We start from the raw sequence: 25,678 nt of genomic DNA on the forward strand, positions 1-25,678 counted from the left end.
GCATCAAGTTCTAGGATTGCTTTAGAAAAGATGTAGGGAAGAAGACGTAACCCTGAGTCAAAGAAAATTTAGGTTGAGAATCAGAGAACTTTCTGTAAAGCTGGCAAAATTACTTGTTCAGAAAACTGTGCCAAAGTCAGAGCCAGAAGCGAGTTAAATAGATCTTTATGAACTCTTCACTGCTGAGCCTCAGGAAAACCTGGTGATGGGAGAATGGTATTAGCCTGCACTACCCACAGACTGAGGCCTGTGGACCATGGCATTTGTCAGGGAATGTGTGGCAAAGGGGAATTGCCAAAAGGAGACACCATATTCTGAAGAGGGGGTAGTAATACATGTTAAAAGGTAATTAAAGCCCTCCTGGTCCTGTGCCAGCATATTTAACTGTATCATTACTGTTCATGGTGCTGTGTTTGACATTGCTATACTGTAATGTAAATTGAGTTAATCCTGTGCTCTGGCAGTTCATAACCATTATATATATGCCTGTGGCATTTGTCATTAAGGATTGCAGTCTTACATGACTGAGTTAGTAAAACTGGAGGAGGGAGGGGGTGTTTCTACATAGTGCAGTTGTTTGTTTGTTTGCTTGCTTGCTTGCTTTTTAAAAAAGACACTATTTAGTTAATTATAATGACTTGATTCAGAAAGAAATATTTAATTTTCCAAAACATGAAGCTGAGAACTGAGCATCTCCGGATCTGTGCTGAGACCTGTATTTATTTGTTAGAGATCTGAAGAGAACTGCCATTATAGAACTTGATGATGACAGAGTTAGTCAAGACTAGAGAAGCAGAGTAGATGGAGACAGAATGATCAGAAATCAAACTCAGTATAGACAAGTCCAAGGTAATGTCCTCTGGAAAGAATAAGTATATTCAGAAATTATCCCTGGTTTTAAATAAGCAGATTAGGAAAGGGCACGGTTATAGTTGTGCATATATAGGTAGTTTTAAAAAATTTGTGTCAGTGTTTAACAGCTGCATTGTCTGCATGGAAACTAAGACAAAAAAATAAGGCACACAGTTACTGCTGGTTACTGACTTGGCATAAAATATTTGCAGTTTAATATGGCACTGTTTAATATGGATTGATTTCTGCAAAGTTTCCACAATATCTTCCTTAAGAGAAGCTAAGACAGGGCTCATGAAGACACTGAAAATCTTCACCTACGTTTACCTCTACCTCTTTTTCACTAGCAAAGATAGGAGCATGTATTCAAGAGACAAATCATAGTTTCATTTTTTGCACTTCTGATATCCAAATCACCTAACACATAGGGTTGCCATTCAACGCACCTTTGCAGTGGAAAGGAAATAGGAGCATTCATGGGAGGGGTTGACATCAACAGGCAATTCTGGTTTGTTACTCAAACTATTCTGAGCAATCTTTCCAAAACTGTTAGATTTTTTCAGAAAATCACATAGATGAAGCAGGAAGAAAAACTTCAAAAAAACCTTTTCTTTGAGGTAGGGGTTTAGTGCATCATGTATTTAGCAGCGTTTCAAACAAATTCACCAATTTGTCTCTTTTTAATTCAGTAATATATTGGGGTGTTTCCCTTCCCTTTATCCTGTCTAACAAACCTTACTTGCCTGACTCATTTCCTTCAAGTAAGGAAATATACCCGGGGGTTTTTTTCAGCTTCAGGAAAGTTAAACTCATGTAAAATGAGTATGTTCACCTACTGATTGTTGACTTAGCTTTTTATTTTAGTTGCTCCTGTGGAGGAATTCTCAAAATAAAAGCTGTCTGCCCAGTGACACAGTCCCAGTTCCATTAACATACATGATCTTTAGAGTCCCCTGGGATGAGGCAACAAACATAGATGTGCAGATATCTGTTGCCTATTTCAGTTTTCTTGGAGCATGGCTTTTTTGCAAAGTTAACTATCTTGGCACTCATGTTGTTTAGCTGAACCTAGCCTGGCTGCCTCTCTGCATTTCTTGAGCCCTTCTCTTGGTGTCTGGGAAGAGTTTGGCAGGAAGAAGCTGAGCTTGAAGGAATGTGTGCTCAGTACCAGCAGTAAAACTTTTTTGATTCCAAGCCACTCTGATCTCTTTACTCTTCCTCTACCTCCCTTTTTCCTCTTTGGAACATTTTTGTAAGCACCCATTCTATGTGATGTTCTGTGGTGGTGTCTACGTTAATGAAGTTGTGCAGGTGAGTTAGAGCAGCTGTTTAGAGAACCGTTGTTGTTGAAGACGATGCTATATATTTCAGAATAATTTGTTTCACACTAACTAGTCCAGTGTGCTGGGGATTTACTGGTTGTTTACACCTGGAGTGCAGTAGATGCACTCCTGAAATGCATTTTTGTGTTTGTTTTTATCCAGATCATGTTCCTTGAGACTTCTCTGTCATGTCAGCTGAAGTTCAGTAAGTGGGGACAGTGGAGAGTTCTGCAGAACTCCTGATCCCAGCTGCACTGCTAGTATAGAAATGCCTTGTGGTATTGCAGAAGTCATTATAAGGTGTTCTTCCAGGACTGGGTGAGAAAAAGGTCCAAATACATCTTTCCTAGTTAAAGAAAGAAGAGTTGAAAGGTGGAAAGGTATCCTTACCCCTTGCTGTGTTGCTCTTTGAAGAAAAGAAAGCTAAAACAACAATCCTTTCTTTTGAATATGTGCAGTAATTTGTGCCTTAGTCTCAAAATTTCCTCCTTTGCCATTCCTGTATATAAGTACATCTGAAGTACATATGTAGTGGTTGGGATCTGCAGTATCAGACATGGCATCTCCTGGTAAGTTTCACTTAAGTTTAGAGATAAAACATCAACTCCACGGTGAATAACTTGCAAAGCTCTAACTAAAACATTTATACACTTGAGACATTCATCTTTGTGGTCAGTGGTTCCTAGGAAGTCATCACTTATAAGAAGATGCTGGGAGTGAGTCTCAGTTCTGTTCTCTCAGTTTTTGAGAATTTTAAATTCAGGAACAATGTTTTCTTCAGCAGAGACTCCAGATTAGGATCGGCACCATATATTAACTCTGACACTGCTCCAGCATACATCCTTGCCTCAAATAACTGGAGTGCATATATATTGTACATTATACTGGAATTTGACTGTAACTGTTAAAGATGTGGTTGTACTTATTTTTCAAACACCGTGATCTGGCTTCTCATATTCTCCAGAAGGCCTTGTGCATAGTTCTGGTTTGGTGTGTGTTTATCGACAAACAGTTAAAGCAAAACTCTCAGGATTATGTCTGCATCCATTGAAGGTAAAGGACTTCATAAGAGTGAGCTGAAAGTCTAAGGAAGGACAGTGAAATGGGATCCTTGGGGACTGACCTGCATCTGAACGTTTTGGGACCACAGACTATAGAAGCAAAAGTTTTCATCTCCCTGGTTAAGGCCATCACGATTCTGACAACAGTACAGCAGTAAATACGGCTAATGAAAGCCTTTATGTCATTTTATGTAAGAATTCTGGATCTGATTTGTTGAGGACTGCAGTATAACATGAAATTTTAACTTTTCTGGTCTCCAAAGTTTGCTAGATGTTTGTGACAGCAGAAATCTGTTTGAAACCATTCGCCAAAGCCGAATCTAATCCTCAGATCCAAAGCCTTTGGGTGTTTTCCCGAAATGGAGATTTCACAAAACAGTTTATTATTTATAAACTACAATACCAATTTCAGTAATTGTTGTAGGATCAGTAAGAGCCAGAGGTCCATTCTGAATTACTCATTCATATATTTCATTACTGTTCTGATGCACATTCTGCATATCCATATGGCTAAAGGATCATGACAAAACTCAGAAAAGATCTGTGTGTGGTTCTGGTAATAGCAACAATATGGACCCAGGCGGGTTTGAGTCTTGAATCTAATGAGCATGCTCTTTCAGTGGTCCAGCTTGGTTAGATTTATCTTCAGGACAACAGATGGATCTTTCACCATTTTAATCTCTGTGTTTGAGTTCCTGGATGCTCAAACATAAACTGTTTATGACTGATTGACTGCTTCACAGGGAGAAATAGCAAGCTGGCATAGCGAGTCCAGTGGAAAAGATTTTCTTTTCAGGAAATATATTATCTGTTCTTGACAGGAAAACAAAAACCCTCTTTCTGCTTTATTGGACCATCTAATTTCCGTTAAATTATTTGATCTGTTCATTCCTTCTGGGTAAACTTGACAGTAGCTGCAAGAAGAATGACAATGCATTGTGTAGTCAGAAGCCTTGGAAGGACCCAGACATGTCTCATCAATTCAGAAGTCCCTTACATAGTGGGATTTTACTGGTTGCATCAGCCTGTTTCAGGGAAAATGTTGCAGCAAAATCGTAATCATATGTGACATTAATTGATCTAATTAAAGCTTTTGTGTCTTGGTTTGGTTTTTTATTTTTTTCTAACTCACTAGGCTGTGAGAGAAGACTTGGGTTAAACTTTGAATTCCCAATCAAGCTTTCTATTGCATAGTCCTGTCTAGATGACAGAGGAAGTAATGGAAAATGTATTGTTACAAAAGATTCTGCACTGATTCTCACCTTTCTGTCATTTTGTTTGCTGTGGTAATGGAAGGTTTGACAGAGAAGTATTTATTCTGTTTTGTGTCAATGAGAAATCGTTCTGCCTGCAACAGTCCCACACTGTTATGCAAATGGAAGATTCACTGATCATTTCAGTTTTAGACAGCAGCTTTAGTTTCATGATTTTTTTGTATAAGACCAAATGCCTACCTCCTGCACAAAGGGATGAGCAGGTGTGTCCAGGTACAATAAACAGTTTAACATCTGGGAAGATATTTTCCTATTGTGGTGAATTGCTGTCACAGAACACCATGTGACAGAAGATGACAATATCCACTACATGAGTGGTCTCATGCTGGACATGAAACTAAGCACTGAGCTTAATGGCTGTTTTGCTGTCATGCTCTCACCACTCCAACATGGCTGTGAGACAGGAACAGCAAATCTGTGCCATACTAGAAGGCTCAGTCAGTTCCAGATGTGCTATTTTTGCTGTATTTGCAAGATGAAATGTCAGGACAAGAGTTCCAGAACTGAAATCCTTAAAAGTTATTAAATGTTTGGGAGTAACGGCATGCTTGTAAAGCCTGGTTTATAAAGCCTAGGATAGCATGGTCTTAGCCTCATTCAGACAGCCGACATGAGAAGTCACGTGGCTGAATGTGGCATAAAGTAAGCCATCTGCTTCCTTGATACAATAACGTGAAGACAGTATGAGTCTAATTTGAAGGATTACTGGGTTAACTCTTACAGGTGGGAAGTAACAGGTTATGGCACAGCAAGGTAGTACCAGATCTTTCTTGGTGTCCTAAACCATTGTGAAACCAGACGCTCACAGTTCAGGTGGGGACTTTGGATTGTACAAAGCACAGATAAGATCCTGCGTGGACATTGTCACTTGTCCCACAGGCTGTTGTTCAGTTTCTGTTTGGTGTGATTTTATTGTCATCCAACAATGTGAAATGACGGTCACGTGCTGATAAAATTAATTGGTTAATTAACAGTTTCTGCTGTCACAAAAATTAATGAAACCTCTGAAATACTGAATTTTTGTTCTCTGCTATCTTTGGTGAAAACTTCTTTCCTGCTGCCCCAGGATTTATAGAAAGAAATTTTTAAGTTAAATACACATGAAACTTATCAAAACAAGGCTACTCTTTGGCATTATCCAGAATTTCTGGTGTAGGAGGTTTCTAGTTTCATTCACCCTGTTTACCTTCATGCTTCCTTCCCAAAGCCACATCCCTCTCTGAGTAAAGTAAAATCTAAAGTAAAATCTATATGTTGAATGTTGTGAGACTGACTTTCTATTGTGACTGGAAACAGTTGTTCATATGTATTTCAAGAGTCTCTTCATGGTGTTTGCTGAATGAATAACAAAGATTTCAATAAGTGCCTCTTGAGTATTCAAGCCAAGGAAGATCTGTGAGTGGGTTGGGGTTTGCTCTGCCCACATGTATTCCTTCATGGCCTGTCTGGCAGATGTTCCTACAGCAAGAATGGGAAAATTAACAATTTTCTGTTTAGGCTTGTAGGCCAAATGCAAACTGCAAGTGGCAGTATGGCATTCATTGTTTTTAGACAGTCCTCATCAACTTTCTGTTACTGACATAACTGCACACCCTCCGTGTTGAAGTTGTGTGGATGTTCAGGGGGGAAACAGTAGGATATTTTTTTGTTCTTCAAGACATCTTGAAGATGATGTTGTTATGCCCTGCCTTCCATCTCTTCTGGTCAGAAAGTTACTCCTGAGATTCTTGCTCTTAAATGTAGGTTACGCTTTTCTCTTGCCACGAGAAGCAAGGTGTGCAGATGTAATGCTGAACTCCAGTGGTTGTGTCTCTTAAACTAATCAGTCATACATTTCTGGAGCATATGTGGAATCCACATGGGCAAGGCATCTCAAAGGACCATGGTTTAACTAATTTTTGATGTACAGAAGGCTTCTCCCCATCACACCAAGAACACTTCTCAAGAAGCATGGGAGTTACTGTATGGTCACAGGCTGAATGCACCGGACAGGAATGACTAAACCCATTTCTGTCTCAGAGGTAGTGCATTCACTAGGCAGGCACATTGGCAGACAAGAAAGAAGTTGCCCTGCTGCTGTTGAGACAACTGATCCAAACTGCAACACTCCTGGCTTATGTTCAGCATCATGAACCCCCTTAGAAGGAAACTGTGAAGTGGATTGATTTTCCACATGTGCTGCATGAAGGCAGCAGTTTGCGCAGTGTTGGTGTGGCCTGTTGGGAAAGTATCATTTTAGTGTTTAATAACCCATTGCCAAAATGGCCCAAGGATGTGGGGGGATTCTGAAGATCTTGAATCTCCTTGGAGGAAAGTCTGAGATAGTTGTTCCTCTTCAGCCTCGCGAAGAGATGTTTGAGAGGGGACCTCATCCGTGACTGTTAAGTATCTGCAGGGAGGGTGTCAAGAGGATGGAGCCAGGCTTTTCTTGGTGGTGCCAGGTAATAGGACAAGAAGCAACAGGCAGAAACTGGAACATGGGAAATTCCACCTGAACATGAGTAAGAACTTCTTTACTGTGCGGGTAATCAGACACTAGAACAGATTGAGCAGAGAGGTTGTGGAGTCTCCCTCACTGGAGATATTCAGGAAGCCTCTGGACACAGTCCTGTGCAATGTGCTCTAGGATGACCCTGCTTGAGCAGGGAGGTTGGACCAGATGACCCACTGTGGTCCCTTCCAACTTTACCCATTCTATGATTCTGTGAATTCAGATGTGTTGCTGACTTGTGTGTGGGTTGTTCTGGCTCCGCTGAAGATGAAAGGTGCTTTTACGGGGGTCTTATTTCTAATGGGTTTAGTTCCTACAGACAGTGTTGTTAAAACAGACTTCAGAGGTGCAACATATCTGTATAACCTGAGAACAAAATTGAGGTGATGAGCTCACTGCTCTTTTAATCCACTTTGTTTACCAGCATCACACACTGGCAGGAATAGAAACTTCACTTTTTTGTTTAAGCCGACAAAGCTCTGACTCAAAGGGCTTCACTCTACTTTCTGCTTGCCTTTGAGGAGATGGATTAGCTGAAGTGTGAATGTCGTCTTTGTGTTTTTGAGGATGTTTCAGTAGATGCTGAGTAGTTTGTCAAGGGAGATCTCTGGGTGGCCTGGGAAGATTTAATGGGTGCTGTAAGGTTACCTCTCTTCAGTTTAAAAAAGAAAAAAAAAGTAATGTAGCTGCAGATGAGAATTAAAATAGAGACTATTCCCTATCAGCTTCATAGAAAGTTTTGCTACAGCTTCATAGGAAACAATGAAATGTGCATCAGCAAGGCCATTTTGGTATGTTGTTTTTAATGTGATTTGGGTCTTTGTTGTCTGCCTTGCAGTTTTCTGTTTCTTTACTATTTTTTGTCCAAAGAAGAGTTTTGCTCTTTGGTTAAGCAAAGAAAGTCAAAAAACGTATTTTACTTTTTATTTCTTCGATGCATTTGAGCTTTACTGTGCTTTGCCTCAGTTTCCTCACTATAAATGAGGCACAGGAGACTTAACTGCACAGATATTGGGAGGCTAAACTAATATTTGCCAAGTGTTTTGAGCCTTCCAGTTGAAGATGGCCTCACTTGGCACTTAGTTAAAGTATTTCTTCCTGAGATGCTCTGTTAGTGGTGCTTGTGGCATAAATAAATACAGTGAAAAGTACTGGAAGGCAGACAGTTCATTACAGAGTAATAAATAATGCATCCAGTGACAGCATGAAAGTTGTCTCCTTCACAGAAACCTGTAGGCTATTGCTTTCTAACTTGATACTCTTTGTTCTGCTGCAAAATGCCTGAAAAGGTCCCAAAAGAAACTTACACCACAATCTTTACTGCAGCTCCTTAATCTTTGTCTCCCTGCAGCTTGAACGCAAGGGCCTCTGCAAGGATCTGATATCAAAAGAAGGGTAATGCCACTACGGGGGGGGGGAGGGGGGGGGAAATTACTGGATTTCCTGAATAGTAAATAGTTTGGGTTGGTCTTGGGGTTTTTTTAGGGAGCTGGTCCCTCTGCTCTTGGCCCTTGCACTGCAGGAGGGTATCCCTAGGGTGCTGTTGCTGCGGGCCTCTCTCGCCGCTCCCCGCCTCGAAACTAGGGCCCAGTGGAGAAAACTGGTTTGGCGGGGACGGTGTCGCAGGAGTTAAGCAGCGGTGGGGAGTGTTGCTCGGCCTCCGTGGGTGGGAAGGAGCTTCTCCTCCGCGGGGGAAGGCGCGTCCCGCGAGTGTTCCCGCGGGCGGGGGAGCGCAGTGCGCGGCGAAGGGCGCCAGGGGGCAGCCGCGGGCTCGGGGGGTGCTGCGGGGGGCGCACACCCATCATTCCCCGCTCCCAGGCTCCGCTCCCAGCCCAGGACCCTGGGTTTGCCTTAAGCAGCGTCCCGTTGCTCTGACCGAGGCGAGGGAGCGGACTCCGAGCTCCGAGGGTGCAAGGAGGTGCAGCTCAGGCTTTCAAACTAGTCCCCCGCGGGAGGGAGCCCGGCTCAGCCCGTGTGACGGGGTGAGTGCGGAGGTCTCCCAACAGCCCGGTGCGGCGGCACTGTGCGGCTCCGCGCAGGGGCTGGTCTGTGTCCCCGAGCTCCCCTGTAGCCTCTGGGCTCACAGATGTTAAAAAGGAGGCGTCTCCACGCTCAAGTTGCGCGTCAAGGGCCTTTCCGAGCCCCTTATCCTCTCTCTGCCTCCCTCTGGGACGGTGCTTGCTTACTGCACGGAGCACAGCCCTAGCACTGAAGGCTATCCCGACATCTCCGCATCCGAAGGGCTCTTTCTTGTCCCTCAAGTAGGTTTCAGAGCAGAAAAAGGGGCAGCCCTGCTCCTTCTTCGGGGTAGTGAAGCCCTGCAGGGGAAAGGAGGGTGACTCCAGTCCCTCTCGGTCCGTCCCTCTCCTGACGATTATTGCCCAGCGCTTTCTCTCAAGCGAGCCGGAAGCTGGGGATGATTTCAGAGGCCGAGTGGTTTAAAAACGTATATGAGGGGTTTGTGCAGCGGCGGTCAGATCTGCTTATCGAGAGTTATTTACTAAGTCCTCGCCGCTTCCCTTAACACGAAAAATACGAGACGAGACGAAGATTTGCCCAAGCCGTCACCTCCGTAACGTGGGGAAAGGGGGAGAAGCGTGCAAACTCTGTCAGGGAAACCTTTCATTACTTTGTTTTCAAGAGTCCGCAATAGGAGCGACAGGGCAAAATACACCTGATCCTGCTAATTGCAGCGAGGACAGAGTGAACGCGTCGGCAGATAAAGACATCTGCCAGCCTTCTTTTGTTCAGTACGAGCTCCGATACACGACTTTTTCCTCTTTCTTGGCTTTATTCGTTCCCCACTGCCTCTGCTGGGGCTTGCTAAATATGTCTTCGGAATAAAAGCAGAGACGTGGGGTTTAGAAAGCCACGTCTGATCCTACCTGTGTATCCCAACCTGGAGCCCCTCTCAAACTTGGAGTGCAATGCTAAACCTCGTGTGGCCCCGCATCTCCTCACCTCCGCGGAGTCGGAGCATTGCCAGTCTCCAAGCCCCGGCGTGGCGGGAGAGGTGATGGAGGAGAGGGGGGACCCCAGAGCCCTTCGCCTCTGCTGTCCTCCTGGAGGCCCAAGCCCATGGGTGGGCAGGACTGCACGCCTCAGTGTCCCCATACAGGGACTTTCGAGGGAGGCTTAATGCAAGGCAATGACTGTCTTCATCCTGTTTGGCCAAAGCGAGTGTGTTTTGCTGACACAGGGAATACATCTGCGAGTTACCGAGCACCCCGTCATATATCATTGCCCTTGATCATTTGAGCACTTTGGGATTAGCGAGAGGCAAAACTCCAGGCTCACATGGAAATACCCCGGAGACCGCTTGCGTGGGGCAAGCGGGGGAGGCAACAGCGGCTGGCTGCAGTGCTCGCTCTTTTCAGGCATCTCCGCGGGGAAAATTACGGCAACTTCCCTACAACGAAAAGCAATTCAGGAGGGGAAAGAAAATAAAAAACAATTAGTGAATTGGTACGTTTCGAGAAATGAAGACTTGAGCACCGTTCCGTGCAGGGTGCAACGTTAGTTGCCATAAATAAATCCCGCTGCTCATTTTCATTCTTCTCTCGGCAAAGCCTGGCGAGTCCTGCCGATCTCCCCACGCCTTCGGCGGAGGCTCCGGCTGCTGGAGCCCGCGACGCTGCAGTGCCGATGGCGGGTAGCGCGTCACTCCTGCGGCTCAGAGCAGCCGGTCTCTCCCCTGCCCCTCTGGTGCTCATCCCGAGCGGGGTGTCTCCGTACCCGTCTTCTCTCGAGGTCCCAGGAATCAGTCCCGTCGAGTACCTTTTCAACATCTTTTATTTCAGGCGGCTGAAGCACATACATCACCGATTCGCGTAGCGCCTCGCGAACTCAACCAGGCGTTGCGATGTCCGAAATAAATTTTCAAAACAAGCATTTGCCTCCCAAATACGGATATAATCTTCACGGGCTTTCGTTTTAATGACTTCCATTGAATAGATGCGGCAAAGCTCTTTATCTTATAGTGCAATACAAAATGTGGCGTTGTACACATATGGTTTAGTTTTTTCCCCCTAATTCTTGTGAGCTGGGCAACTTTGAGCTGGGAAAGGCGTATTAATAAATATTTGACTCCTTGCACGTTCTAAGGCGCTGCAATGGTATAGGATGTTTTGGGAGATCTGTTTGGGCAGAGATATTAAAGTAAATCTAGGTAAAATGCACTTTAAAGCCGATTCCGGAGAAGTGAGTCTATCTTTAGGACACAGCTAAATATGCCCTGGAAATTTGTTACTGCTGTTACTGAAAATAGGCTAAGCACGGAGTGATCAATTTTCATGTCAAACAGATCAAGAATAAGTTAAGAACTCGTGTGGAAAAAAAATACATATATAAAGAAAAAAATACAGAAGGAAGGTACTTCTGTAGTGCTGCTTATAAGAGAGGATGCGTGCAGAGTGCTGTGAGCGTGGGTCTGGCATGCAGCGCGGGCGTACCTCGCAGGGGTGAAGGCAGAGGGCAAGCGAGGGGAGGAATTGTCTGGCAGCCTGCCCACAGCCACCACCAGGTACAGCCTTCGTGGAGCCCTGATAGAACCGGGGACTCCCCGCCTGGGAAGGCGTATTTGGGAACCCTGCGGCCGACACAAAATCTCGCAACCGTGTACCAGCAAATCTCCCCCCTTCCCGGTCCCGGGAGAGCAGCGCTCCCGAAATTTATCTCAGCTTGGAGCCCGCACTCAAGAGCTCTCCTGCCTTTCACGCCGCGTGTGTCGCTGTGTGTGTGTGTGTGTGTGTGTGTGTGTGTGTGTGTGTGTGTGTGCGGGGGGGGGGGAACGTCCTCTGTGTGCGTGTGGATGCATTAGGCTGCCGTGTCCGTGCCTGGTTTCTGTTTGAAGGCATCTAGAAGTGTTGTCTCCACACGACCCACTGGCAAGGCAGAGGGGGTGAGTATGAGCCCCTGGCTGTGACCCCTCTTTGTGCTGTGTCTGAGCTACCAGACCATCTTGTCTGGAGTGTGATTTTTATCTTCAGCTGATAAGGAACAGTTTACTCCGCGTTCTCCTTCTTTCTCTGAACTTGACAGGGAAGTGTCGGTGCAGTTTTATTTCTAGCAAAACAGTGCCTGCAAAAGCGATGTATACTTCCATCCAAATAAACGAATTCGAGTGATCTCCACTCTCAGAACTGTGCCACCCCTTTCCAGGCTGAACTCAAACTCCCTTTTCTAACTTATAAAATCTGTTCTTGTCCCTGTCCGCTAGTCTGTCCATGTATCTGTCCGTCTATCTACCTTTGGAGTTGGGCTTTCTGGGACGGGCAACACAGGTCAAACCACTGAGTACTCAAGTCCTTTTCACTTTATTTTGGACGGGTTTACACCCAAGCCCCCCTGAATTCGTTCTTATTTCAGTAATGAGACAAAGAAATACCCATCTCCCTCCTGAACGTCTAAGGCCCCCAAACCAAAACCCAATCACAGCACTCAAAATTCAGAGGGCTTCTCTCAAGGAAATGTATATATATACGAACACAAACTCGTAAAAAGCTCTCGAGCCGCGGCAGCATGTAAACGAGGTGTCAATCCCCGAGTATGTGAAAAGAGATAACATTGATCTTCTAGACGCGTTTGAAATAGGTTTCCGGTTTATTGTTGATTGGTTTGTTGCTTGGAATCTTTTTCTCCGGAAATAAACATGAACTGATTTCTGAAATCGTTTACCCCCTTGTGTTTCCCCCTATTTTGTGATGTATCTGCCATTACAAACGGGAGACGAACAATTTCGAAATCTCATATCAGGGCTGGAGGACCAGAAGAGTTAATGCTGCCAGCCCAGCTCTGTTTCTAGAGAGTCATATTTTGGAATATGGCAATACGCTGAAGAAAAGGTGCTCTCCTAAAGGATGAGCCGCTCGGCGTTAGCCGTGAAATTGTGTAGGAGGGAAGCTTTGCAGCTGTGGAGATCCCGACCCCGAAACGTTTGCTCTGTAGCTCTTTGTGATGATTTTTTGTAGGGCGTGCGCAAAGGCTGGAGGGTCGAGCTCTTATTGTAGCTCCGGAGGGATTTATGGCCGCAAACCGTAGGGGACTGTGCTGTAAAACTCCCGAGAGCTGGTGGGGCAGCAGGTCTTCACGCTTCACGTGGTGCCGCCGAGGTGTCTTCTCTCCAGGGAGGCTTTGGGGATGGTTCGCCGTGACGGTCTCTGGGGAAGTGGGAAGTGTGCGCTAAACTTCTTTTCCAATGCCGACGTTAAAAGGAAAAGGTGGACTTTGAAGCGTCGCTTATAAGCCGCGACGTGCAAACCTGGAAACCAAGTCGTCAGGGATCGGTCGTGAAACCTAAAGAGGGGATGGAGAGTCTGCAAACCTTTGCAGCCTCAAAGAGAATTAATCGCATAACACCGGCTAGACGACGTCCGCCCTAGCCGTGCGTTTAAAAATCAAAATAAGGAGTAAAAACCCGATGCGAGAACCAGAGAAAATACAACCACAATAAAAGCTGGTCAGTAAAGCCTACACTGCACACGGCATGCGGCCGACCCACATGCCCAGTGAAAGGGCGGAGGGGGGAAGGTGTGAACCAGAGGTGTCACATCTGCCGGCGGGGCCTACGCGGGGATCCCCCGGGCCAGCAGGAAAGGCGGCCACGAAGCAGAGCTGAGAATCGCGCAGCTCCACCGCTGGTGCAGTTGGCATTGGGAAGGGAAGGATCGCCTGCAGACCTGCAACTAAAGGCCCAGAGCCCCTGCCCCGACCGTGCGCTGCTTTTTCGCTCCTGCTGACCCAGGTCGGCCTTTTTGCTACAGGAGGGGAAACATGGGGCTACTCTTGTTTTCCCGAGCAGATGACAAAGCGTTGCTATTTCTCTTTCACGGTTCCCTGGGTGATTCCTTCTCCCTCTTTCCTATGCTTGTCCATTAACTTTAAAAACTTCGCGGAGGTTTCTGTTCCCGGGGCTACAGATACATCTCCTGACACTGAGGAGTCACGATCGTCTTTTTCCCTGTCACAAGAAACCGCCCAGCCCACGGGGCTTTTTTCTGTGCTCCAAGTTCAAAGGCACGGTCCTGAAGTCGTTAAGGGGCCAAAAGGGACAAGTGTGGGGGAGGCACCGGGTCAGGAGCACAGGGTCGAAGCCATTAAGAGCCGCCGCCTCTGCGGGCTTGCCCTTTACGGCCTCAGCATTTCGCTGCGAGCATCGTTCCGCCCCGATCCAGGGGCTTAAGGGACACGGTGGAGAAGGGGAGGGCAGGAGGGGGGAAGGGAAATGTCACGGTATTTCTCTTTGGAAAACTAAAGAGGTGGCACTGAGGGCCACCGAGCGCCCGAAGAAGTGACCCTGCGGGGAGCTGGGCTTCAGGAGTGCGCGGTTTCCCCACTGCCTCTGCTCCCTTCTTAGGGTCCACGATCGGTAGGGTACCGGGGCAGGCATATCCCTACTAATAAACAATCAAACCCGGGACCTGCTTCTCTCCGTCGCCTGCATCTCCTGTCAGTCCGAGCGTGTCTGCTGGTGAAATCTTCCCCTCGCCGCCGCTCTCTGCTCCTTCTCTGCAAGTTATTGGGTTACACTCGGCTGCTGTGTTATACGGGGCATGTGCTGGGTTGTTAGAAACCTCTATAAAAGAAAAAAGACTTAGTGGCAGCCCGAGCCTGAAACTCGTTTCCCTACACATTATAACACAGTCCGCAGACGCCGTTTAGTAGCGACGGGATTGGGGCGAGTGGAAAGACGAGTCTCCCATTATTTCTATTTGATCGAAAGAAGAAAGCCGTGTAAGGTGTTTCCTGTCTACTTATTTTGTGCGGCCCTTTAGACAGGTTATTTCTTTGGAAAACAGCCACAGATCCCATTGTCTTTATCTGATACTTGAAAGATTGGGGAGGAGAGGAAGGAGAAAAATCATTGTTAAAAACCACTTTGAAGTTGTGCAACTGTTGCTGCTCCAATTTTTTTCTCCAGTTTCCAGATGCAGCAGAAATCGTTACTTTGATCTCACAAAGCAGCAATTTATATTTTTTAATTTTTTTTTTTATTTTAAAAAATGGTTGGATAACTCAAAGCGTAATGGCAAACATGCCGAGGATGAGGTCATCGGGCCGCGCGGGGAGGCCCCGGGGAGGCGGGAGCGAGCGAGCGCCGAGAGCGCAGGAATGAGACGGCGGGGAAGAACGGGGCTTTTTCTCCGAGCGAGCCTGGTTGCTGGAACATCTGCTCAGGGCTAGTCTTACATCCCTGCTCGTTCGCAAGGAAGAAGTCTTTGGCAGTGCATATGGGGCTGGCTGAGCGTGCGATGGGACCTTTTACGCGCCTGCCCAGGGCTGGCGGAGGGGCGGAATGCCACGGAGAGAGGAGGGCACACGTCGGGTTGTGAGGAGCCCAGGAGCTGTTAAAATCTCGGCTGCGGACGTGGCGAGGGCCAGGACCCGGCTTGGCAGATGGTCCTGACCCCACTTCATCAGAGCAGGAGGGAGATCATAGAATCATAGACCCATATAATATACTGAGTTAGAAGGGGCCCACAAGGATCACTGAAGTCCAGTTCCTGGCCCTGCACAGGACAGACACAGGAATAACACCGTGTGCCTAGTGAGGGCGTTGTCCAAATGCTTCTTGAACTCTGTCAGGGTTGGTGCTGTGACCACTGCCCGGGGAACCTGTTCCAGTGCCCAACAACCCTCTGGGTTAAGAACCGTATCCTAATATCCAAACTAAACCGACCCTGACACAGCTTCATGCCATTCCCTCGGGTGCTGTCACTGGTCACCAGAGGGAAGAGATCAGTGCCTGCCCCTCCGATGTGTGAGAGCCCTCTACCTTTACTGGTGCACGGACAGCCCTCTTTGAGCGTTCCTCAAAAACGGGTTGCCCCAGACAAAACCATGAACCTCTTGTCTCTTCCAACGCTCCCAGCTCAGAGAAGCGATGAGTAGGCTGGCGTTACCAAAGCCAGCCCGACCCGTTGCCTCTCTGTTGTCTGCTGCCTCCTGACCAGAGGAACCTGGACCGGCATCCCAGTCCTCTGGATCACGGCCGCCGCCGGGGCCGCAGTGATGGCAGGGGCAATGCTAAGATCGGCCGGACAGGAGCAGCAGACTGACAGCTGCCTCTTTCGGAAGGGCTGGGAGGGCTTCTCGGGCCACCCCCACGCTGACCGAGCCACAACCACCTGCCTAAGGGCTTGACTCCCGAGAGACAGCCACCTATGCGGAGGTCAGGGGTTTATTTTGCTGAAGAAAATCAAATGGAAGCGAGGGTAAGAGGACTGTGCTTTTGTGGTGAACTCGAGGGACAACGACCCCATCACTCTCCAACTGAAAAAACAGGGCCGTGTTGAATCATCAGCATTGAACGCAGGTGATTTTCTTGTTGGGCAGTCACTGTCGCTGCCTGGCTTTTCCATTCCAAAGATACCGACCCAGATCAGCCCGCTGTCCCTACAGACCACGCAAGGCGTGAAAGTGGCTCTCTCTCGAGCCCATTGTGCCCCCGTGGAGATGTTTCCAAAGCCCACTCTGGAAGGAGTTCGACCCGGGCTCTGCTTTTGCCATACCTGGCAGCGCCCCACTCGGGTTACACAAAGTATGCGCTCTTCTCCCTCTGCGCGGGTGGAAACGGACCTACACCACTTGCATGTGAGCAGGATTTCGTTGTAAGGCCCCCTGGACCCACGTGAGCACAAAGATCTGGCTTTGATCCCGCTGCTGCCAAGGGGCGAGACGGCTGCAGCTGCCGGTCGCGGGCGGAAGGGCCCGGGCAGACACCTCCCCGCAAGCTGGGGCCCCGCGTGGGCTGGCGTGTCACCGCCCGAGTGGCCCCGGGAGTGGAGGGTCCCGCGCTGCTGCAGTCCCCGCTCCCCTGCGCAGTGCAGGCCGCTCGCTGACTCCCCCGCCGCAGAGAGGGATGCAGGGAGAGCAGCACACGCCAGCGGGAAGGCGAGGTGCCCGTGGGGGACAGGAGACCTGCCAGCTGGCGGCCAGGCACACGCCCACCCCCCCTGCCGTCTGAGGACAGGGAAATCTGTGCTCTCCAGGGTAGGGGGCAGCCTGGTACTGCTAGAAGTGGCCCTTCCCTGGAAATGGAACAGCACTGACTCCTGGATGACGTGGTGGGATCTGTCGCGACCCTTCAAAATTCTTATTTTCAAAAGGGGAGAAATGCGGGGGGAGGAGGAAGAAGAAACAGAAATGAGATGCTAACACTGAGTCGAAGGGAGACATCAACAATTGGTGCCTATAGGCCGCATCAAAGAACCGCAGAGCAACAATAAAATGCCTTGAAATACTTCTTAAAGCAGTGTTTGCATTAGGCAAGTCCACAAATGACGCCGAATTTGCCATCATGGGAGAAAGAAAGCAGCAAATGAGGTTTAACCAATATTTCTCTGAAACCCAACTATAGAGGGAAAAGAGAGGAAGGGAGAGGGAGAGATTTTTATAATCCTGAAAGGCAAGAGGACAAACCACATCAATGCAGAGCGAGTAAAATACGGCAGGGCAGGATTACCAAGGCACAGGGGAATCTTAACAAATAGACCGATATGCCACAAAACATCTGTAAAGAAGAAAACTTCCAATCTGAATTGCTACGGAGGCATTTTTGACTCTGAGGCTATTGCTCGGCCCGGCTATTTTAAAAGAGGCCACACTTGACCCCCCTTGCGCATGCCCTCATACCCTCAGCCCGCGGGCGATTTGGGGGCACCCGGAACCTGAGGCTCGTTCCAATAGCTGGAGAGCTTTCCTGGGGCGGGATGCCTCTCGCACGGATGGTGAAGAAGGGAAACGGGGACGAATGTGTGTGCTGGCGAGGGAAAAGCCTCTGGGTTCCGGTCAATCTCTGCCAAACAAGCAGTCACACTCAGATGAGCCCTTAATTGCTATTGTGTTTTTGTTTTCCAAAGACAGAAACCCTATTCCCCGAACCCGGCTGCAGTGTGGTGCAGGCTGGCTTTGTCTGGTTGCTGTGCGGCCGCTCTCGTCATCCTGGTCCCGCCAGACTGCAGCCCAAAGTCAAGAGTACCTATTTAGCTGCCTGCCACCCACGCACGAGAGAATGGCTGGATGCAGGCGGCTGAACACCCCTCTGTCCTGCAGCGAGTCTCTCTCCTCACCCACGAGATGAATCTCCGATCTGTGCTGAACTGTCAGAATCCCGCTCTCAGTTTGCTTTGCTGCCTTCCCCCGTGGGCGAGCTGCTGTCCCCTTTGCATCTGGCTCTCCCACCTCACCCTCTGGCCGGCCGTGCCGGGCGAGAGCCGGCGCCTGCTGCCTGCAGTACCTTTCCCAAAGCCAGAGCCCATCGCGGCAGTGCCGCCTGTGCTAGTTTCACAGGGAACCTCCCGGTTGCTGCGCCCACGCCGGGCAGGCTCGGGAAGTGCTGCCGGGCTGCCAGCCCTATCTCCGGCCGGCCGGGGGGCTTCGCTCTTCCCTGCTGCGGAGATGTCCCTGCGGTTCGGCCCCTGTGGACAGGAGTTGGCTGCTGAGCATCCTGCCTCAAAATATTCTTCCGTGAGAGGCTGAAAGACGGTTTGCGGGAGAGGGCAATGGACTGGGGCTCCCCGGGGCAGGCTGAGCATGCCGGCCGGAGCCCTGAGGCTCTAATGTCCCACTCCCACCGGCCCCCGACCCCTCACTGGCTCCCAGCCCCTCGCCGGCCTGGCCCGACCTCGCTGCGGCTGCCGAGCCCGGTCCCCGGCGTCATGGCCCCAGCCCTGAAAGCGCTGGGGAGTGGACTCTGCTCCCCGGGGGTGGGCTGCAGGCTCGACCCTCGGGCTCCTCCTCCGGGAATGCCACACGCCGCTCCTTGACCCGGGGCGACTCCTGCCCACTCCGACAGGGACGGGTCGGGGCGAGCACAGGGCAGGGAGAGAGGCCTTGCGGCAGAGAGAGCATCGCACACGCTCGCTGCTGCGTGGTCTCGATTCCTCAGAGGCATGGAGAGAGAAGATAGTTTAACTTATAATATCGTAATAGAACGTGACCCCGACAGGAATGCGGCCGGCACCGAGGAGGGAGCGGGGGGATATCTCTGGGTTTCCGCGGCTTTGCGGGGAATTAGCGGGATGGACTGTGGGGAGCCGAGCAAGCTGCGCCGATGGAGGGATAAAGGTTCATCTGAATCGGAGGTGTCCCAAGGCGTCATCGCCCGTCGTTCTTCGTTCTCTTCCGAGGTTTCTATCTTCCAGACGGGAGAAATCCCTGCGAGGCGTGGAGGTCAAACGGCAAAAAAGGGACGACATACACCAGGAGAAATTCCTCCCGCGACAGCCCAAAATTTCGTCCTGAGAGACCCCAGTCCCCGGCAGCTTTTTGCTTACTAGAAGCTCTATAAAAACAGTATTAGAAGCCAATAAAATCTTGCTTAATAACAAATCTGGGTAAATTCCGGGCGCCGAGGAAGAACAGGCAAGGTTTGCAACGCAGAAAGGTAGCCCGGTTCGGGATCCAGTGGATCATGAACACTTTAGAGGGACCTGGAGCCACGTTTCTACAGTGCCTGCTTTACACAGCAGTCGTGTTTCACGTGGGTTAAAATAAGTCGTGTTTGAAGTTCCCGGCTTGTGCCACGAATATTGCTCGTGAGGAGGCCGAGGACCTCTCTCCCGCTTCTGTAGTGGTGCTTTAGCGTTGGTAGCACGGCGGGATAAACTTCCCTTTTCCATAGCGGGAAGAGTACATAACCGGGGCCACAGGTCTTGTGAACAGTCCCATTAAAGTCTGCTGCGTTTTGTATTCGGCCCTAAACGGGACTGTTTACAGTATAACATATCATGTATGAGATAGGGGAGCGCAGAGACCTTTCTTGGTTCAAAGACCCGTGCCTTGAAGGGAAAAAAAAATTCACCTTATATTTTTTTTTCCCGACCGAACACACGTTGAAAGGCTGTGCGCAGCTCGGCTTTCTTCTCTGGAAAAGCGGGCTTTGGATCCCGTCTCCGTAACAAGGGGTCGGTTGTCCGCCTGCAGCACCCAACATGAGAACTATTGTGCTCAAGTCCCGCAGCGTTTTCTGGGAACGCCGCTTTTTCGGCGTGTGCGAGGCATGGGGACAAGAGTGGGACACAAGGGACGACGCGGCTGCCGGGTGGGTCCTGCCTGGACCCGGGGGAGGTGAAAGCACGCTCGACCTCTCCCGCTCCTCCTCCCCGACAGCAGCTCAGGCGGAGATGGCTGAAAGGTACCATGAGCCCCATGTGCGGTTGAAGCCCACGAATCTTCCCACTCATCGCACTCAGTCCTGTAGGTTTGGGAACCGAGGGTTGCATTTGGGCTGGAAAAATAATCCAACAAAAAGGAAGACAAAACCCCAGACTTCAATCACCTCAAACTGCCCCAAATTATAATACCAGCAATAATCTATGAAGAAGTAGCTCTTCAATGCTGTGCAAATGCTGCTTGCTGCCCGCGTAAAACTGATTTCGATTTCTTTCCCGACGGTTGAGTCGGGCGCCCTGCTGAGAACAGTCACCTTTTAGACTAAAATCTCCCCACCAGGACTCGAGCGTGGGCTACCCCACGCCTGGTCTTGACTCGGCTTTCCCGTTGCTCGTCGTATTCCTACGGCCACGCCGCGTGGGACGATAGGGGAGTCATACGTGCCCCGATCTGAGGTCGGACCAATAGGAGTGCTGAGCCCAAGCACAGCAGGACTGAGCCCCTCGGCCTCTGGGAGATGCTTGACGGGCAACCTCCTCGGGACTGGCTCTTGTGCCCTGACTCTGACAGTGGATCTGGTTAAAGCTCTTGTCCTAGAACTTGTCTAGATACAACCCCGCTGCCGACTTTCCCCCACTCTTTCCGAGGTCCCCTAACGCTATAGACCTTCTCCGAAATTCCACAAAGTCGGTTTATTTACTGGGAGGATAAAAAACCCACCACCACCACCCCCCAAACCACAAACAAACACACAAAACCAACAAAAAACAGGCAACAAACGAACAAAAAACCCAACCTAGACCTACGAACCACTTTGAGATCTCTCCCAGTCCCTTCTCGCCGGCTAACATCACTCCCGAGTCCACCTGCAAACGGGGGTAGGGGCAGTAAGAAGGAGGAAACCTCAGACACCCACTGTAGATGAGGCCGGGGGAGCGCCCCGGGGGACAGCGGAGCCCAGCTCCCCTTTTCCTTGGCACCAGCCTCCCCCTGTGGGCATCCTCGGCTCGCTTTGCCACCTCTTCCCGGGGGGGTAAGTGTGTGTGAGTGTGTGCGCAAATAAGTCTGTCAGGAGGGTAATGTGGCGAGTGCCAAACTGTGGACAAGCTGGCACGGCTGATCCGACACCACTGTTACTCATTCTCGGAGCCGAGTGGTGTGCAGTCTTTTTTGGGGGGGACTGCACTGCTTTCCTGTGGGCTTGCCAGTCTCTGCCCTCCTTGGAGCTGCCTCTTGCCTCTCACCATCCGAGAGCTGCAGCCCCGCGGACTCACCTGTCAATAGAGACCCCAGCACTAAGCAGGGAGAAAATCTGCAGAGGAGAGGGTGCGGAAATAAATATCTTATAAAAAAGCGGGTGGCAGGAGCAGCCGGGACCGGGTCCGGGGCACCCGTGGGTGTGAAGTGGGGTGTCCCGGGCGGGCGCGCCCCCACGTTGTACCCCGGGGGCTGCAGCGCACCAGGGAGCGTGGTGCAGAACAGCCCGCCCGTGTGCCGGTTTCACGCAAGCAGCGAGAGCTGAAAGCTACAGAAATTCCGCACCCGTGCTGACAGGCAGGCGAAAAGGGTTTGTAGGCGGCAAATGAAGAGAGAGATCATCTAGTCCCCCGCTTATCGTTCCAGGTTGTTCTGAAGTTTGGTAAATACATGGTAAATACAAATGCATGGCTTTTAACCCTGCCTGTGTTGTTTCAAATCAGTAGCTGAGAAGGCAGAAGGGTCTCTAACCGGGACTTTGGTCTTTGTTTGCGAGGGGAACCTGCTTTGTGTGAATTATTCATCATAATTGCCTATTTCCAAACAGCTCCACGGGGAGTCTCCGAAATGCAGTCAGGTCTGGCTAGTGCCTACGAAGAAGCGACGCCCGGAGCTGGTGGTAGTTCAGGCATAATTTTAAGTTCCCGATTCGCCTCTCCATGGGGAACACTGGGACCGGGATGGAGCTTAATGGGGGAGAGGCCCGGGGACAGGGAGCATTTTTTTTTCGCCTTAAAGCTCAGGAAACCTGCCGATTTCTTTGTGATCTGCCTACTCTCCTTGTGCCGCCCCGAAAACAGGAGTAACAAAAAAATATAGGCGCCTTGGTTTGCAATGCCGAAACTAGTGGGAGAGAAGTCCTGGTAAAATGGAGGGAAAGTAGTGGCTGTTTTTTATAGTCCAAGTGTATAATCGGATTTTTTTCTGTCCTGATAGAAAGCAGATAAATTTAGGAAGGGAGAGCTAAGAGAATAATTACAGGGTGAAGGTAGTTAAATTTTATTTCGAGTCCCAAAGGCAAAACCTGACATTTTATTGCGAACATCTGGAAGACTTAAGAGACTGGCATGGTGTTTGTTTAAACACTAATAGAGATTTTTATTCTGTAAAACACAAACAAAGCCCATTTAAAAACACTTCAGACTGTAAATATTTTGCGGTGGTTCAATTCTCAAAGCCTGAGAAAATCGGGAGAAGGGGAGGGGGAAGGAATCGACAGCATAATTAGGGTATAATTATGAATTAGTTAATATACGCAACAATACCGTTTGTGTAGACCATAAAAATAAATTGCAGGCGTATTTTTTTTTCCCAGTCACAATAACTGACCCCGCGCAGCACGGGAACATCACCTTGCTCTTGTTTCCAAGCGGCGACTTGTGTTCACTTTAAACTTGCCTCTTAAGAGAGCCAACCTCGAAATCCTCCGATCTGTTTTAAAAGATAATCGACGCTGCATTAAAGTCCAGTAAATCACTCGCTCACATTATCAGACATCCTTCAGCCAGCACCCACTGACTGGTTTTAACGTTGTTTTCAATTACTAACTTTAAAAAAAGAAATAATAATAATAAATCCCCTGGCTAGGTCTGGATAAAGGACCTTCGGAAAGGTTTTCCTTGCTGTGAAGCAGGGTTTGAAACTGGCTCAGCCCCTGTGAACAGCACATCTGGACAGCACTCCCGCCCCGCAACCGGCTCCTCTTATTTCCTTTTTTTCCCCCCTCCAAATATTTCCATATATAAACAAATATTTTTCAGGCTCGCTCTGCGGCAACTGGAAAGCAGGAGTGAATGATTTCTTTATAAACCCCGGGACCTGGCCCTGCGACCCTTGCTCCTGCCACTTTATTCCAGGGAGCAGTTTCCTGGATTTAATGGGAGCTACCCCTGCAAGTAAGAGTCTGGAATAAAGACCAGGCAAAGGGACGCATTCATCTCTGGCTGCCGGGGGTCGGAGTCGGATCTGAATCCAGATTAAGCCCAGGCCTCTGGTAGACTCCAGGTTTACACCGCTTGCCGCGGGGAGAGGGGAACTTGGCCCCGGTGCCGCTCCGGCTGAGAGGAGCACGGGGACCGGGTGCCGGCGGCGCCGCGCGTGTGCGTTTTGCTCAGCCAGATTTTGGTGCAAAGGCTCAATCGAAATATCATTCCCCGGCTTGGGGAGAGGGGGTTATTTCTGGGCCAGCTTGCTCAGCCCGGGGAGCAGCGAAACCTGCGAGGGGGCAGCGTTGACTCTCGGTCCCCCCCGCCCCCTCATCCCCATCCCTCCCCTTTCCCCCGGCACATCCTCGTGGGGCCGCAAGGCCGCTGCAGGGTCTGCCCTCTCCCTCCGCTCGTACAGTGGAGCAGCAATGCCTCTGTGTTTACCTCTTTTGCACCGCCCGGCGCGGACGGGCAGAGAGAGGGCGAGCTGCCCTAAACCTCCCGGGCACCAGGGTAGGGACAGGGAGGAGGGGGGAGAGAAGCAGTCGCCGGCCGCCGTGTGTCCCCGCGATCCCGGGAGCGGTGTCCGGGACAGCGGGGACCTGTTCTCCGGTCCCTGGCAAAAGGATCTGCTCCCTGGGGTCTGACGATTAGGTGCCGTATTGGCTCGGAAGCTCCACTGTGTTGCCTCCTGCAGAGGCAGTTCGGCTTCCAGGGCCGGACGCGGAGTGCTCGGACACAGCTTGCAGACCTCGGGTGGCACAGGGGAGCGCCCCGATGTAAGAGACCCTAAATGGATTGGGGATGCTTTAACCTGGCCACCAGTAAAAACACACTTAATGCTGTGGAAAACGTGCTTCTGAGTTCTCACATCAGCCCTCAAATTTGGTTTAAATCGCCCTGCCTTTCCAGCACCACTTCTCACTAAAACGCTGTAAATATTCCACTGTTTTCTTGGTCTCTTTTTCTAAAATCCCCCTCCAGTTTCTTTAAAAGCCTTCCTCTGTGTCTGTCTCCCAGGCAAGTGTTTTCGAGGCTTTCGGAAATAGGGAAACGGATTTTTTTTTTTTTTTGAGACATTCTTTCGCTGGGGGAAGGACACACAGCCGGGGGACCCGTTGGAAACACATGTGGCCTCCTACGAGTCCCCGCTCCTCTTTCAGTACCGCTGTCGACTCTCTCCAAGCCCCTGCCTCGGTCGCTCCCTTCTTCCCGCTGCTCCTGCCCCGGCATGGTTCCCCGCGGAGCGCGGGAGCCTGCAGTGCCGGGGTTGGGGACACACGACATCCCGTGCGGCAGCGCCGCTGTGCCCGGCGCCAAGCCCGCGGCGATTGACCTGTCAAGGAGGTGTACCGGAGGGGAGGGGAAAGGAACGGAGAGGAAGGGGATGAGGGCTGTAGCACAGGTGGTGGAGACTCACAAAGCGTGCTCCTCGGCCTAGACATCAGGGCTTAGCTTTCCCGAGATTTAGCGAAGAAATGGCTTCTTTCCCGCTTTTCGTCCGAAATCCGTTTCCGTGCGTGTGAACCTCGGCGCGCTGCTGTCAGTCAGCGCTTTAGGCCGTAGAGAGAGCACTGAAGAGCTCCGCCGTACCGTGCGGATGTGGGCACCTTGGATTCACTTTGGGAGCAAAAGGAAGCGTCTTTCCCCCCCAACACTCCCGCGTGTGCCCCCTTCACTTGTGTCCAGCCCCATAGTAAAAAATCGTTTACGATTCGTAAAAAAAATCTCAATTCGTTTACGAAAAATCTCACTCTTCTACCGGCGCTGCCCTAGGCAGCTCTGCGCCTTCAGGGAGCCGGGGAGAAAAAAAATTCCTTCCTGAAAATTGGTGTGTCTTCTCCCCCGCTTTTCCACCGTGACTCGGTCCATGTTAATTTTCTCCCGTACTTCATAATTATTTATATTTTATTTTGAACTTGTATTCGATCCTCGGGATCGAATAAACCCCCTCGGCTTTCCCCCCTATATTTTCCCTATACAGTGTTTTGCCTGGCTTCACCTATTTTTCCGGGGTCCCATCAGTTAATAAAAACACACGCTTCCGGCCACCTTCTCAAAAGTAGCGCTTGTTCCTTTTCACTGAGAGCCCCCCCGCGCCACGCGTGACCGAGGGGCGTGGGAGCAGTTGCAGACCCGCCTCAGCCGGGAGGATTTCAGAGCAGAGTGAACAGGAGAGCAAGAAATAAAATGCTGAATATCGTTCAGGCAACCGGCCGGGATCTGTACCTAGCGGGTTTGTTCTTGCTGTAGCCAAAGGGACAAAAAGAAGCGGGAAAGAGGGAAAATTTATTTATATATATAAAAAATCTTCCTTCCCAAAGAGAAGGCGCTCCCACTACCCGTGTTTGTCTGGGTCTCTCTGCCAGCCCACGCCGGCCAC

This window comes from Chiroxiphia lanceolata, chromosome 2, assembly GCF_009829145.1.
Source record: "Chiroxiphia lanceolata isolate bChiLan1 chromosome 2, bChiLan1.pri, whole genome shotgun sequence".
NCBI classification, from domain to species: Eukaryota; Metazoa; Chordata; class Aves; order Passeriformes; family Pipridae; genus Chiroxiphia; species Chiroxiphia lanceolata.